The sequence below is a fragment of the Scardinius erythrophthalmus genome, assembly GCF_964197995.2.
Source record: "Scardinius erythrophthalmus genome assembly, chromosome: 2".
Classification (NCBI taxonomy): domain Eukaryota; kingdom Metazoa; phylum Chordata; class Actinopteri; order Cypriniformes; family Leuciscidae; genus Scardinius; species Scardinius erythrophthalmus.
In genome coordinates this window covers 18,907,793-18,922,124 of record NC_138222.1, presented here as the reverse complement: position 1 = coordinate 18,922,124, position 14,332 = coordinate 18,907,793, and positions in this window count along the sequence as shown.

Here is a 14,332-nt window from a genome sequence, read left to right as displayed (position 1 = left end):
CATAGAACATCACTGGAACAGAACAATACATCTGCACAGAGCAAACTTGAACTAATATAAACTTTTTCTTGCAATTAATTTTCACACTTTAATCGTTGTAAATACCTAAAGAGTTACATATGCCAAGTAAGAAAATATATAAGTGGCTACATGTGGTGTGAGAGAACTTCAAGGCCCTAGGCATAGTTGTCTTTAAAAATCTCATACAGCAATCATGTGAAAAGCAACATAAAAGCAAATAAGAAGATCCCGTCAAAGTCTAGAACTCTTGATTAGTTTGATTCCATAATAACCCAATGGATGAATTGCAAAGCAAGTGCATATTTATTATCTGGAGGGCAGACTACACGAATAAACAAGGTATGCAAAGTGGTGCAATGGATCGCTGGGTCCTACAACCTTGGTGAAAACTTGCTGGGACCCGAGGGTTATACAGTATATGCCTCCAGCAAAGGCTTCAGCAGATACCATTGGGGAACAGGCTTTTTATAGGTGATATCTTTTCCCTTCAAGGTTTAGTCATAGAACATCACTGGAACAGAACAATACATCCACACAGAGCAAACTTGAACTAATATAAACTTTTTCTTACAATTAATTTTCACACTTTAATCATATAGTGAACAGTGTTGTAAATGCCTAAAGAGTTACATATGCCAAGTAAGAAAACATATAAGTGGCTATATGTGGTGTGATAGAACTTCAAGGCCCTAGGCATAGTTGTCTATAAAAATCTCATACAGCAATTATGAGAACAGCCAGAGGTGTATAGTCCAGGGGTCAGAAAGTCGAAGTCCTGCCATATGTTTATTCCACCCATGAACTCAGCCAGCTGATTTAACTAATTAGTTCTATCTCCTGGCTGAATTAGCAAATCCAGGTGATTGGAACAAAATACTGAGAAGGACTTTGACTTTCTGAACCTGGACTTTACACCTCTGGCCACATGTCAGCCAAGAGCAAAATAAATAAACCAGAACTGGACCTTATCTGAGCCACAAAACCTGTGTATATTAAATATGGAGTCATCTCAGTCTTAATAAGCCTGTTAACAAGCAGAATCACTGAAGGAAAGAAGAGAACAGAAAAAGAGACGAGCAGAAACACAAGAACTACAACTGACTTCAGACACAGCCTTAGATGAAATCAACTGAAGAGACAAGAAGACATTAAAATATTCTGATTCTTATAATATTGCTCGATCTCTTGCTGCCGTAACACAGGGTTTGTGATGTGAAAATATAATGGAACACAATTATTAGACTTTGAAAACATCAGTGATTCAGGCTACTTCATGACGATTATAAAACCATCAACAGGTAACCATCATCACCTGATCTCATTTGACTTTACCTTCTTTTGCTGCTGCAAATGTGTTTAACAAACACACTGTCTATCATAAGAGTTAAGAGCCCAACTAAGGGAAACAGTAATCACTATTATGGTGACTTCAAATGAACCACATTAGAGTTAAACCTCTGTTAATTCTCAATAAAAACTTCTGTAGACTTCTGACAGAAATAAAGTCAGTCTGGTTAGTAATAAGTGAAGCTGGTAATGCTGTTTGTGGAGTTGATTAATCCTCCTCTGCTGAGATCACAGATTTAACAAACATGAGCACGAAAAAATCAGTTTAATATGACACACACAGACATCACCAATCAGCATATGAATCTCAACAATGGTGACAATCAAAAGTCCCTTGCTGCAATGCATGCTGGGTACCAGCATAGAGTACAAAACTCCCAGCATGCATTGCAACATGAATAAATTATGCAGCTGAATTGTCCTATTATTTTGGTTAATTCTAAATATTTTCATTTATTTTTTGCTGTTGTTTTTGTAGTGACATTTAGTAGTTTTTTGTTATGTTCAGAGTTGATCTGTTTATCTGAATATTGTTTATTGTCACCATCGTTGAGATTCATACGCTGATTGTTAATAACTGTGTGTGTCACTCTAGGTAAAAATTCTGTGCTCATGTTTATTAAAATATTTTAACTGATACAGATGGTACTCAACCAGAATAATACTTTTAAGGCGGTAAATTGCGGGTGTGTATTTGCAACCTCTTACAGCTAAGAGGCGCTACAATCACAGACCTTGCAAAGTGTCAGTTTATTCTCTCTATTGCGTAATCTGCCGCCGCGCCGCGGCTCATTGAGAGCGATTGAAAGCTGGTAGCAGATAAATTCAAATGAAACATTGAACGAATTCATAATCACAATACTGAAATTGAATTGAATAAATTTAATAATGAAAACATTTTCAACATAAAACATTGCAATAGAAAAATATCAGGCTACATCAATGAGGCTTTGTACGACCATAAGACGTTATCTTAACAGCATTCAGACGATAGCTCTGTGGTCAACGCAACAACATGAGCCTCGCGGAGCTTCAAGCGATCCGAGATCGAATCTTAGTGTAGCCGATAAGCGTGTACGTTTTACCATTCTTGATGCTTAAATATGTAACTGTTTATTAAAGTCAAGCGTTTTGTTTAATTATGGATTGTAGGCTACACAACAACATACATTTTCTACATTCCATTAGAGCCTCTGCACAGACGACAAAACTTATGAAGGAAGATTGTCAGATGATCGCACCAGAAAATGAAGATTATGAAGCTCGTCTTTAATCTGCTAAATTATTGTTTTGTGAATCATTCACGAAATTGAGATGACTGACAGTGATACCCGGCCATAGCAATGGAAGACATTTTTCAAAACAGATTGAAAAAAAGAAAAGACTTTCAATACAGTATTGCTTTCAATAAAAAAAATGAAAATGTAAGAACACTAAATTAATTAAGTTTGAAACCCCATCGAATATTTCAAGGTATAAATAAACTGTCGGGACAGTTTATTTATTTAAAACAGGGTTGCATCAAGTTTAGAGTTTATTCCCTTTGCGATGCAAAATAAGAAACACGGAATCTCTTGCAACATTTTAAATTTGTATTGCCAAAGAAATTGCAGCCAAGTTAACCAATTAAAACGGTACAAAAAGAAAATAGTTCAAAGCAACATAAATTAGGCGCAACAATCACAGACTTTGCAAAGTGTCAGTTTATTCTCTCTAACGAATTCATAATCACAATACTTAAATTACTGAAATTGAATTGAATAAATTTAATAATGAAAACATTTTCAACATAAAAGTTGCAATAGAAAAATATTAGGCTACATCAATGAGGCTTTGTACGACCATAAGACGTTATCTTAACAGAATTCATACGATAGCTCTGTGGTCAACGCAAAAACATGAGCCTCGCGGAGCTTCAAGCGATCCGAGATCGAATCTCAGAGTAGCCAGCGTGTATGTTTTACCGTTCTTGATGCTTAAATAATTGTTTATTAAAGTTAAGCGTTTTGTTTAATTATCAATTGTACATTACAACATACATTTGCTATTTATCCATTTAAGCCGCTGCACAGACGACAAAACTTGTGAAGGAAAATTGTCAGCTGATCGCACCAGAAAATGAAGATTATGAAGCTCGTCTTTAATCTGCCAAAAGTTTGTTTTGTGAATCAATCACGAAATTGAGATGACTGACAGTGATACCCGGCAATAGCAACGGAAGATATTTTTCAAAACAGAAAACAAATCAGAAAAAGACTTTCAATAGCCTACAGTAGGCTATTGCTTTCACACAAAAAAGTAGTACTTTACTTAGTAAAAAGTAAAAGAACATTCCCAAAAGAGCACATTTCAAGGTTTATTTATTTATCATTATTTATTATTATTATTATTATTTATTATTTATTTATTTATTTATCGGGACAGTTTATTTATTTAAACAGGGTTGCATCTAGTTTAGAGTTTATTCCCTTTGCGATGCAAAATAAGAAACACAGAATTCTTGCGACATTTTACATGTGTACTGCCAACGAAATTGCAGCTAAGTTAAAAAATTAAAACGGTACAAAACGAAAATAGTTCAAAGCAACATAAATTAAGAACAGGCGTTTTTCTTTGCCTCTCTCTCGCGCTGGATCTCTTTTTAGTAAGTTTTTTTTGCCTCCCTCACTCTGTCGAAATTAACTCACTCTCCAAATGAAAGACGGAACATTAACACCTATTCGGGTTGGTCCTGCACCCCCACGATAAAGCAACTGCCTTCTCCAAACTCCCCACAGACTATCTGAGTTTGCAAAACAAAGAGTTTGCAATTCACACTTAAATCGCTATTCTAGACATTAGCAATAGGCTATTCAAGTGTTGATATGAAGGAATTAAATAAGTTAGGCTATGTAGTAATATTTCTGTCATATGTTTATTACTAAATATTTAATTATTTCAATAATTGAAGAATTAAAACGCTACTTCAGTTTGGGCCAGCTTTTTCCAAGCAAAACTAAATACAATCTTCAAACGCATGTTCATTTGTTGTCATGAACAAAATGTTCAACTCAATATTTAAATTCCACAGGGATCTTTGAATCCTTATACAACCAGGGTGCGATTTGTGAATAAGCTTTTTTTTTTTTTTTTTTTTTTTTTTTAAATAAATCTCGACCCACAGTGCTTCGTGCTGCTGTTAAACTAAATAACATTTATGTAATAATTATGAACTTAAATGAAACAATATCGCAACATTGACAAATACATTTATTTGATCTGTTTTTACAATTTAATTCAGGGCGATTTAGCCTAGATTTAATTAGATCGAGATTTTCACCCTTGCCTCGTCCTTTCCTCATTGGGAAGCGCTCACATGATAGCTAAACATGTTTGAGTAGATCCTCTGTACCTCTCGGTTTCATATGGATTTCATAATCAGGCTTTTGACATAGCCGATTAATTTCGTATCGTGACTGAGCTGAGGCAAGTGGCTTTCGGTTCATTTTTGTGACGCGCAGTTCCCGGAGACAGAGACGACCGACAAAGTTTTGTCGTAGCCTATATGAATAAAAGTTTACAGTTTTAAACGATGTAAACCGAAAAATTACAGAGTAGCCTATTAAATTATTTTAGCTGTTAAGAGTAAAATAAATCCAAATGAACGCGCCGCCGCGTTTGTCGAACACTAATTCAACATGCCAGAATAAAACCCGACTTTAGAACAATGCATAGCGCCACTCGTCGTGGTGTGCCAAAACACTTAATTATAAACTTCAATATTTAATTCAAAACAATCTCAAAACGCTTTGTGACATTTTGAAAAGCCGTGCATGCTTTACGGCCACTGGAACCATGAACGTAACAGAACAGTATTCTGTTACGTTCATGGTTCCAGTGGCCGTAAAGCATGATTTTACATTCTGATTTTATTGTTTGTCGTTTAAACGCGCCTGTTGCATATATATTTTATATGGTTTATTGGTGAAGTAGCAATATATGTATATATATATATATATATATATATATATATATATATATATATATATATATATATATATATATATAACAGAACTGCTTTTGAAATTACGATTGGAATTATTATAGGCTACAGATGTAAAGTCATTGCATAATATTTGTTCCTTAGTGTAAAATGGAAATGCATGGTAATTTTATTTTATATATATAAGCAAAAAATGATGGTATAACTATGGTGAGTTTTAGAACTAGACAAATCTCTCTGCATCAATAATAGGCTATAAAATGCATTAATAGGCTAATATAAAAATTACAATAGTCCAAGTTGCTTCGGGATTTGAATCCGTGTTATCTAGATGATCGAAACGTACGTTCTACCACTCGGCCATGAATTTGCTCGTTGCGAAATGCCCAAACTTTCCAATGTGTGTTCGCTCACACGAGCGAGCCGAGAAGCGCTCTACATTCGTCTCATTCCTCAATAGAATAGTACAAATAATCAGCTTCATTACACATAATTTACTTTTGTTTGTTATTTTTGGTATTAAATTTGTGTGTGTGTGTGTGTGTGTGTGTGTGTGTGTGTGTGTGTGTGTGTGTGTGTGTGTGTGTGTGTGTGTGTGTGTGTGTGTGTGTTTTATCGCACTGCTCCCCGGGAAATAGGCTTGTCGCCCACCGACGACTAGGCCTACAATATGAAATACAGGTTATATTGTTATCGTCTCTATTTTTAATTTGTTATTCTATTTTTCTGGCCTTATAAAAATGTTCTATTCTGTTTACCATAGTTGTAGTATTTCATCCTAACTGTAAATTGACATTAACCCCACGGTAGTTTTGCCGCGGTGGCTGGCGCGGCGGTAATAGGCATTCTGGTTGAGTACCATCTGTAGGTATAATACTGTTGGATCTTATGCTACAGTAACACAGGGTTTGTGATGTGAATGTATTGATGGAACAAAAAAATTGTTATAAACAAATAACATGAGGGATTCAGTCTATTTCATGATGATTTCAAAACCATCAACAGGTAACCATCGCACCTGATCTCATTTCACTTTAGCTTTATTTGCTTTTGCAAATGTGTTTGACAAACACACTGTCACATCAGCCAAAAACAGACAAAAGATATAATAAGAGTTAAGAGCCCAACTAATGGAAACACTAATCACTGTTATGGTGACTTCAAATGAAACTGCTGAGATCTTGAGAGATTTAATGTCTTCTTTTCTCTTCAGTTGATTTCATCTAAGGCTGTGGCTGAAGTCAGTTGTAGTTCTTGTGTTTCTGCTCGTCTCTTTTTCTGTTCTCTTCTTTCCTTCTGTGATTCTGCTTGTTAACAGGCTTATTAAGACTGAGATGACTCCATGTTTAATATCCACAGGTTTTGTAGCTCAGATAAGGTCCAGTTCTGGTTTATTTCTTTTGCTCTTGGCTGACATGTGGCCAGAGATGTAAAGTCCAGGTTCAGAAAGTAAAAGTCCTCCTCAGTATTTTGTTCCAATCACCTGGATTTGCTAATTCAGCCAGGAGATAGAACTAATTAGTTAAATCAGCTGGCTGAGTTCATGGGTGGAATAAACATATGGCAGGACTTCTACTTTCTGACTCCTGGACTATACACCTCTGGAGGAACTTGATGGGCTTTTGGCACTCCATTTTGTGCCTGCGCACTGCCATTGGATGGTGAGAGGCTTTCTTTTCTATAACAAACACGCCATACCATACAAACACACAGTCACACCAGCCAGAAAAATAATAATAATGTTAGGGATTATTTTTGCCCCAGGGTGACACCCTTTATTCAGTACAGTTTATGGCGACTGTACTGGGGCGTTGGATGTTATGTGATATAGGGACTATTTTACACCAGGGGTACCCTTTATACAGTACAGCTTATTGTGACTGTACTGGGGCGTTAGGACCCACTAAGGCCATAGGTTGATCAGACCTGCAGGCCTCTCTAACACCTCTTCCAGCAGCTACCCAGTCTCCCAGGAGGTTTCCCATCCAGATAAAGACCAGGCTCAACCCTACTTAGCTTCGATGGGAGTGCAGGTGGAAGCTTCAGGTTGACCACTGCTGGCTGGTACTGCTTTCTTTGCAAGAGTTATAAAGACCAACTAATGGAAACAATAATCACCATTATGGTGATTTCAAATGAAACAGAGAGTTAAACCCCTGTTAATTCTCAGTGGACATCTGGCAGATGTCAAAGTTTCTGAATAAAACTCTGACACAGCAAAGCAGATTTTAGATCTTTTAGTGAACTTATAAATCTCCGTTGCAATTGTTTACATTTCTGTTTCGCGCTCGGTTTTCTTCTCTCCTGTTACGCCGTCTCAACACCACAAAACCAAATCTAACGCGCCCCCTTGTGGGCTGAATGAACAATGTCTGCTTTCAAACTAATATACATCACATGTGGAAATAATATAACATAACATCACATGTTATAAATCGTAAACATTACAATGTCTAAATCCAGAGGTGTATAGTCCAGGGGTCAGAAAGCAGAAGTCCTGCCATATGTTTATTCCACCCATGAACTCAGCCAGCTGATTTAACTAATTAGTTCTATCTCCTGTCTGAATTAACAAATCCAGGTGATTGGAACAAAATACTGAGGAGGACTTTTACTTTCTGAACCTGGACTTTACACCTCTGGGAACAGCAACATGAAAACAAATAAGAAGAACCCGTCAAAGTCTAGAACTCTTGATTAGTTTGATTCCATAATAACCCAATGGATGAATTGCAAAGCAAGTGCATATTTACTATCTGGATGGCAGGCTACACTAATAAACAAGGTATGCAAAGTGGTGCAATGGAGCGCTGGGTCCTACCACCTTGGTGAAAACAGGCTGGGACCCGAGGGGTATATATGCCTCCAGCAAAGGCTTCAGCAGATACCATTGGGGAACAGGCTTTGACCCCATAGGTGATATCTTTTCCCTTCAAGATTTAGTCATAGAACATCACTGGAACAGAACAATACATCCACACAGAGCAAACTTGAACTAATATAAACTTTTTCTTACAATTAATTTTCACACTTTAATCATAAAGTGAACAGTGGTGTTGTAAATACCTAAAGAGTTACATATGCCAAGTAAGAAAACATAAAAGTGGCTACATGTGGTGTGATAGAACTTCAAGGCCCTAGGTATAGTTGTCTATAAAAATCTCATAAAGCAATCATGTGAAAAGCAACATGAAAGCAAATAAGAAGAACCCGTCAAAGTCTAGAACTCTTGATTAGTTTGATTTCATAATAACCCAATGGATGAATTGCAAAGCAAGTGATTATTTAGTATCTGGAGGGCAGGCTACACGAATAAACAAGGTATGCAAAGGGGAGAAATGGATCGCTGGGTCCTACCACCTTGGTGAAAACTTGCTGGGACCCGAGGGGTATATATGCCTCCAGCAAAGGCTTCAGCAGATACCATTGGGGAAAGGGCTTTGACCCCATAGGTGATATGGGTTCTGTCAAAACTGCATTGGCTCCCTATTAAACATCGCATAAATTTTAAAATATTGCTGATCACTTACAAAGCACTAAATGGTTTAGCTCCGCAGTACTTGAGCGAGCTCTTAACGCATTATAGTCCGTCACGTCTATTGCGATCTCAAAATTCCGGCCAGTTACTAATACCTAGAATATCAAAATCGACTGTTGGCGGTAGATCCTTTTCCTATTTCGCACCAAAACTCTGGAACAGTCTTCCTACCATTGTCCGGGAAGCAGACACACTCTGTCAGTTCAAAGCCAGATTAAAGACACATCTCTTTGACCTAGCTTTCACATAATACATTATAGACTTCTATAATTTAATGTTAGGCTGCATATATTAGGTCAGCCGGAACCGGGAACACTTCCCAAAAATCCTGATGTACTCGCTACATCATGAAAAGAATGGCATCTACGCTAATTTTAGTGTCTGTGTTTATCCCGAGGTTTTCCTGCAGCCTGCCGGATCCAGGCCGTATCCAGATCTGACGAAGGACCTTCGCCTGGACCGATGACAACGCAGTGCTGAAGTGCCAACTAGTCTCTCCCTATGGAGGATCCCACTACCACTATACAGATAAGGCATTGTCGGGAAAATTCGTTTCGCGTTCCTACCCCAACGCAACAAAATAAAATAAAATTCTTTATCAAAATTTATAAGGAAAGACAAGTACTTTGTTTAGGCTTGGCTTGTAGGGAATTCCTAACCTGCGTATATTCAAACGCACATAACTATAGAACCCATTCTAAATGCGCATGTGAACGCCATCAGCGTTTCTCACAGGTTCGCGTTTAAAGTCTGTGTAGAGGGAATGGTGTCGTCTTAGCGGCTACATTGCTTGATCGTTGCGACGGAAGCAAATCAATCAAAACTAACTTTAGATGGAAATAACTTAACTCTGCTGTAAAGCCGAAACAATCTCTGTTACCTTAAATTATACGCTTATCTCTGTAAAGCTGCTTTGAGACAATCTACTTTGTTAAAAGCGCTATATAAATGAAGATGACTTGATATCTTTTCCCTTCAAGGTTTAGTCATAGAACATCACTGGAAAAGAACAATGCATCCACACAGAGCAAACTTGAACTAATATAAACTTTTTCTTACAATTAATTTTCACACTTTAATCATATAGTGAACAATGGTGTTGTAAATACCTAAAGAGTTAGGGTAAGTGTACCCATTAAGCCCACCAAAATCTAAGTTTAGGTTTTTTTCATAGATATTGACATAATATATAAGAAATATTATTTGTTAAAATGCAAGATTAATCTCTCATTTGAAATTATATTAATTAGTTGATGTACATTTTAGAATATAAAATTAAGATAATTTAGGAATAAAGTCAGAAGTCTGGCATGGGCTTAATTGGTACTTTGGCACCATTTAAGCCTGCATGTGTTCCAAATAAGCCCACATCATCACTGATTCACAAAATATAAAAAAAATAAATGATTTTAAAGAATTAAAACATCAATATATTTTTTCAGTGACAGGGAAGTATTAAAAAAAAATCCTTTTGCTAATGTTTGGTTAGAGCCCTGGGTGGGATGGGTTGGTGTTAGTGGCCGGTGGTCTGGAGCCTTAACTCGGCTTGACTGGAGTTGTACAGTAGCTGGAGTCAAGCTGGAAGTTTGACCAGGTGTATCTCGGGAGCCAAGCTGAATTAGGGCTCCATACTCTGGACTTAGGCTCCTAGTGGGCCCCCTAACAGTCCCAGGGGCTCAGGACTGTGGGGAATGTAGGGTCCTCTGGGAGCTCTCCATGTCCGGAATCACAAGCCTTAACTTAGCTTGACTCCCGAATTATGCCCGGTTATACATAAAGGACTTTTGGACAAAACAGGCTCTATCTCATTTGAATGAATGTGTAATTTGTGTGTAAGTAAGGGTAAAAGGTTAGTAAAGTAAAAGCACACAAAGACATGTTATCATTAAACACTTTCAGAAAATGTATCAAAGTTTGCAATTAGAGGGATTCCTCATTGAAACACATAAGGTGGGCTTAAATGGTTCCACAGTGAGAAATGGTGAAAAAAGACAATGTTTTCCTTTAAAAATGTAAGATATGTTTACAAATACATGCATGGAGCTTACATATACTGGACTAAGTATCATTGTAATTTTCATTGTGCCCACATTGAGAAATGTGAAGTTTTTTTCATTCAAAGTTAGCTTGTGTTGGCTCTAGTTTGCATGCGTTTTGTGGCACTGTACCATTTAAGCCCATCTTAAAAAAAAGTTAATTTATAAAAATAATCTTCTCTACAAAACAATTTATGATGTATTTATTTGTAAATGAATGTAAAATTAATCACAAAACATTCATTGTTTGCAGTTCACATGCTTAATTCTTTGGCAGTCTATCTTTCTGTAAGGCTAATGGTTTGACCTAGAGATTAGCTTTGAACGCAAGCTAATAAAACTCATCTTTCAATTTAAAGGAAAATTATATAAAATGATAAAGTACTATTTGTTCATACACAAAAAACAATACATTTATTTCTTATTTGACATAATATCAATGTAGTTACCAAAGAAATTGCTGAAAATTGCTGAAATGTGTTGATTTCTGAAGGGTCCCGAAACACCAAAGTTTTGGGGTGACTCTGTGTGAGGTCCCCTGAGACAGCATGCACATGGGTGGGGCTAACTCAACATTGCCAAATGTAATTGGTATGCAATTAAAAATGCCAGGGAAGTAACAAATCACTGGATTGGTTAAAATAATAAGCAGCATAAAATATTATTTTCTCTTTTTTTAATTTGACTTCAGAGTTGAAAGTGGGCTTAAAGGGTACATGGGCTTAATGGGTACACTTACCCTACATATGCCAAGTAAGAAAACATATAAGTGGCTACATGTGGTGTGATAGAACTTCAAGGCCCTAGGCATAGTTGTCTATAAAAATCTCATACAGCAATCATGTGAAAAGCAACATGAAAGCAAATAAGAAGAACCCGTCAAAGTCTAGAACTCTTGATTGGTTAAAGTGCATATTTACTATCTGGAGGGCAGACTACACGAATAAACAAGGTATGCAAAGTGGTGCAATGGATCGCTGGATCCTACCACCTTGGTGAAAACTTGCTGGGACCCGAGGGGTATATATGCCTCCAGCAAAGGCTTCAGCAGATACCATTGGGGAACAGGCTTTGACCACATACGTGATATATTTTCCCTTCAAGGTTTAGTCATAGAACATCACTGGAACAGAACAATGCATCCACACAGAGCAAACTTGAACTAATATAAACTTTTTTCTTACAATTAATTTACACACTTTAATCATATAGTTGACAGTGGTGTTGTAAATACCTAAAGAGTTACATATGCCAAGTAAGAAAACATATAAGTGGCTACATGTGGTGTGATAGAACTTCAAGGCCCTATGCATAGTTGTCTATAAAAATCTCATACAGCAATCATGAGAACAGCAACATGAAAACAAGTAAGAAGAACCCGTCAAAGTCTAGAACTCTTGATTAGTTTGATTCCATAATAACCCAATGGATGAATTGCAAAAAGCAAGTGCATATTTACTATCTGGATGGCAGAATACACGAATAAACAAGGTATGCAAATTGGTGCAATGGATCACTGAAGCGCCCCGAAGAGCCTGAAAATCAGCTGGACCACCTGGGGATGGAGTCGCCATTCTCCCGGTAGCACCTGCTGCCGTGAGAGCTCGTCGGCTGCACGGTTGAGCAGGCCCGGAATGTAAACGGCACGAAGCGACCTCAGATGCTTCTGACTCCAGAGGAGGAGATGGCGGGCGAGTTGTGACATGCGGCGGGAGCGTAGACCACCTTGGCGGTTGATGTACGCAACGGTCGCAGTGCTGTCCGTACGGACCAGTACGTGCTTGCCTAGTAGCAGCGTTTTGAAACGGCTCAATGCAAGACGTACTGCTAACAACTCGAGGCAGTTGATGTGCCAATGCAGTTGAGGCCCCGTCCACAGACCTGAAGCTGCATGCCCGTTGTACGTGGCCCCCCAGCCGGTGGTAGAGGCATCCGTGGAGACCACAGAGTGCCTGGACACTTGTTCCAGGGGAACACCTGCCCGCAGGAACGAAGGGTCCGACCACAAGCTGAGAGTTTGGCGACAGTGCGGAGTCACTTGGACCCGGCACGAGCCGCTCTGCCACGCCCATCTCAGGACTCGATCGTGGAGCCAGTGTTGGAGCGGCCTCATATGAAGCAATCCGAGCGGCGTAACCGCGGCTGCAGATGCCATATGCCCCAGGAGCCTCTGAAACAGTTTCAGTGGTGCCGCTGTTCTGCGTCTGAGCGTGCTCACGCAGTTCAACACTGACTGGACACGGGCCTCGGTGAGGCGCGCTGTCATGTTGATCGAGTCCAACTCCATACCGAGAAAAGAGATCCTCTGCCCGGGGGTGAGTTTGCTCTTTTCCCAGTTGACCCGAAGCCCTAGGTGGCTGAGGTGACTGAGCACCATGTCCCTGTGTTCGCACAACTGCTCTCTCGTCTGGGCCAGAATAAGCCAGTCGTCGAGGTAGTTGAGGATGCGAACACCACGCTCGCACATGGGAGCAATGGCCGCCTCCGCGACTTTCGTGAAGACGCGGGGCGACAGGGCCAGCCCGAAGGGTAAGACCTTGTACTGATATGCCCGTCCCTCGAACGCAAAGCGGAGAAACGGTCTGTGTCGAGGGAGAATCGAGACATGAAAGTACGCGTCCTTCAGGTCGATCGCTGCAAACCAATCTTGGGGACGGATGCATTTGAAAATGCGTTTCTGCGTAAGCATCTTGAACGGTAGCCTGTGAAGGGACCGGTTTAGGACGCGCAGGTCCAAGATTGGTCGTAACCCACCACCTTTCTTGGGTACAATGAAGTACGGGCTGTAGAAGCCGGTCTTCATATCGGCTGGAGGGACCGGCTCGATCGCGTCCTTCGCCAGTAGGACTGCGATCTCCGCCCTGAGCACGGGGGCATTGTCCGCCAGAACACGGGTGAACAGGATGCCCTTGAAAGCAGGGGGGCGCCGGGCGAACTGAATCGCATAGCCGAGTCTGATGGTACGGATGAGCCAGCGAGACGGGCTGGGAAGCGTTAACCAGGCTCCCAGAGACCGAGCAAGCGGGACTAACGGCACCACAGACGTACCCGGGGTGGGGCAGCGTGGCGGAATGCAGGGACCCGACTCGGACAGCACAGCAGCCCGAAGTGGGGTCTGAGTGTGTGGTGCAGCACATACCTGCTTCCGTCGAAGGGCAGAGTGAGTGTGTGGAGGCGACAGCACGTCCGGAACACAGCCACTGCTGCTCGCTGGCGATGAAAGAGGGGCTCGGGAGTGACAAGGCATGGCGGCGTCGTCGACTGCCAAGCGCGCCCTCTTGGGGCCCAGAGGTTTCAGAAATTGCTCTTTTTTTGAAAATGTGTTTGCACCTGGATGAACAAAAAGAAAAGGAAACAAAAGATTCTCCGCCCGGCCCTCCACCGGGGGAAGGAGTGGCGCCTTCGCCA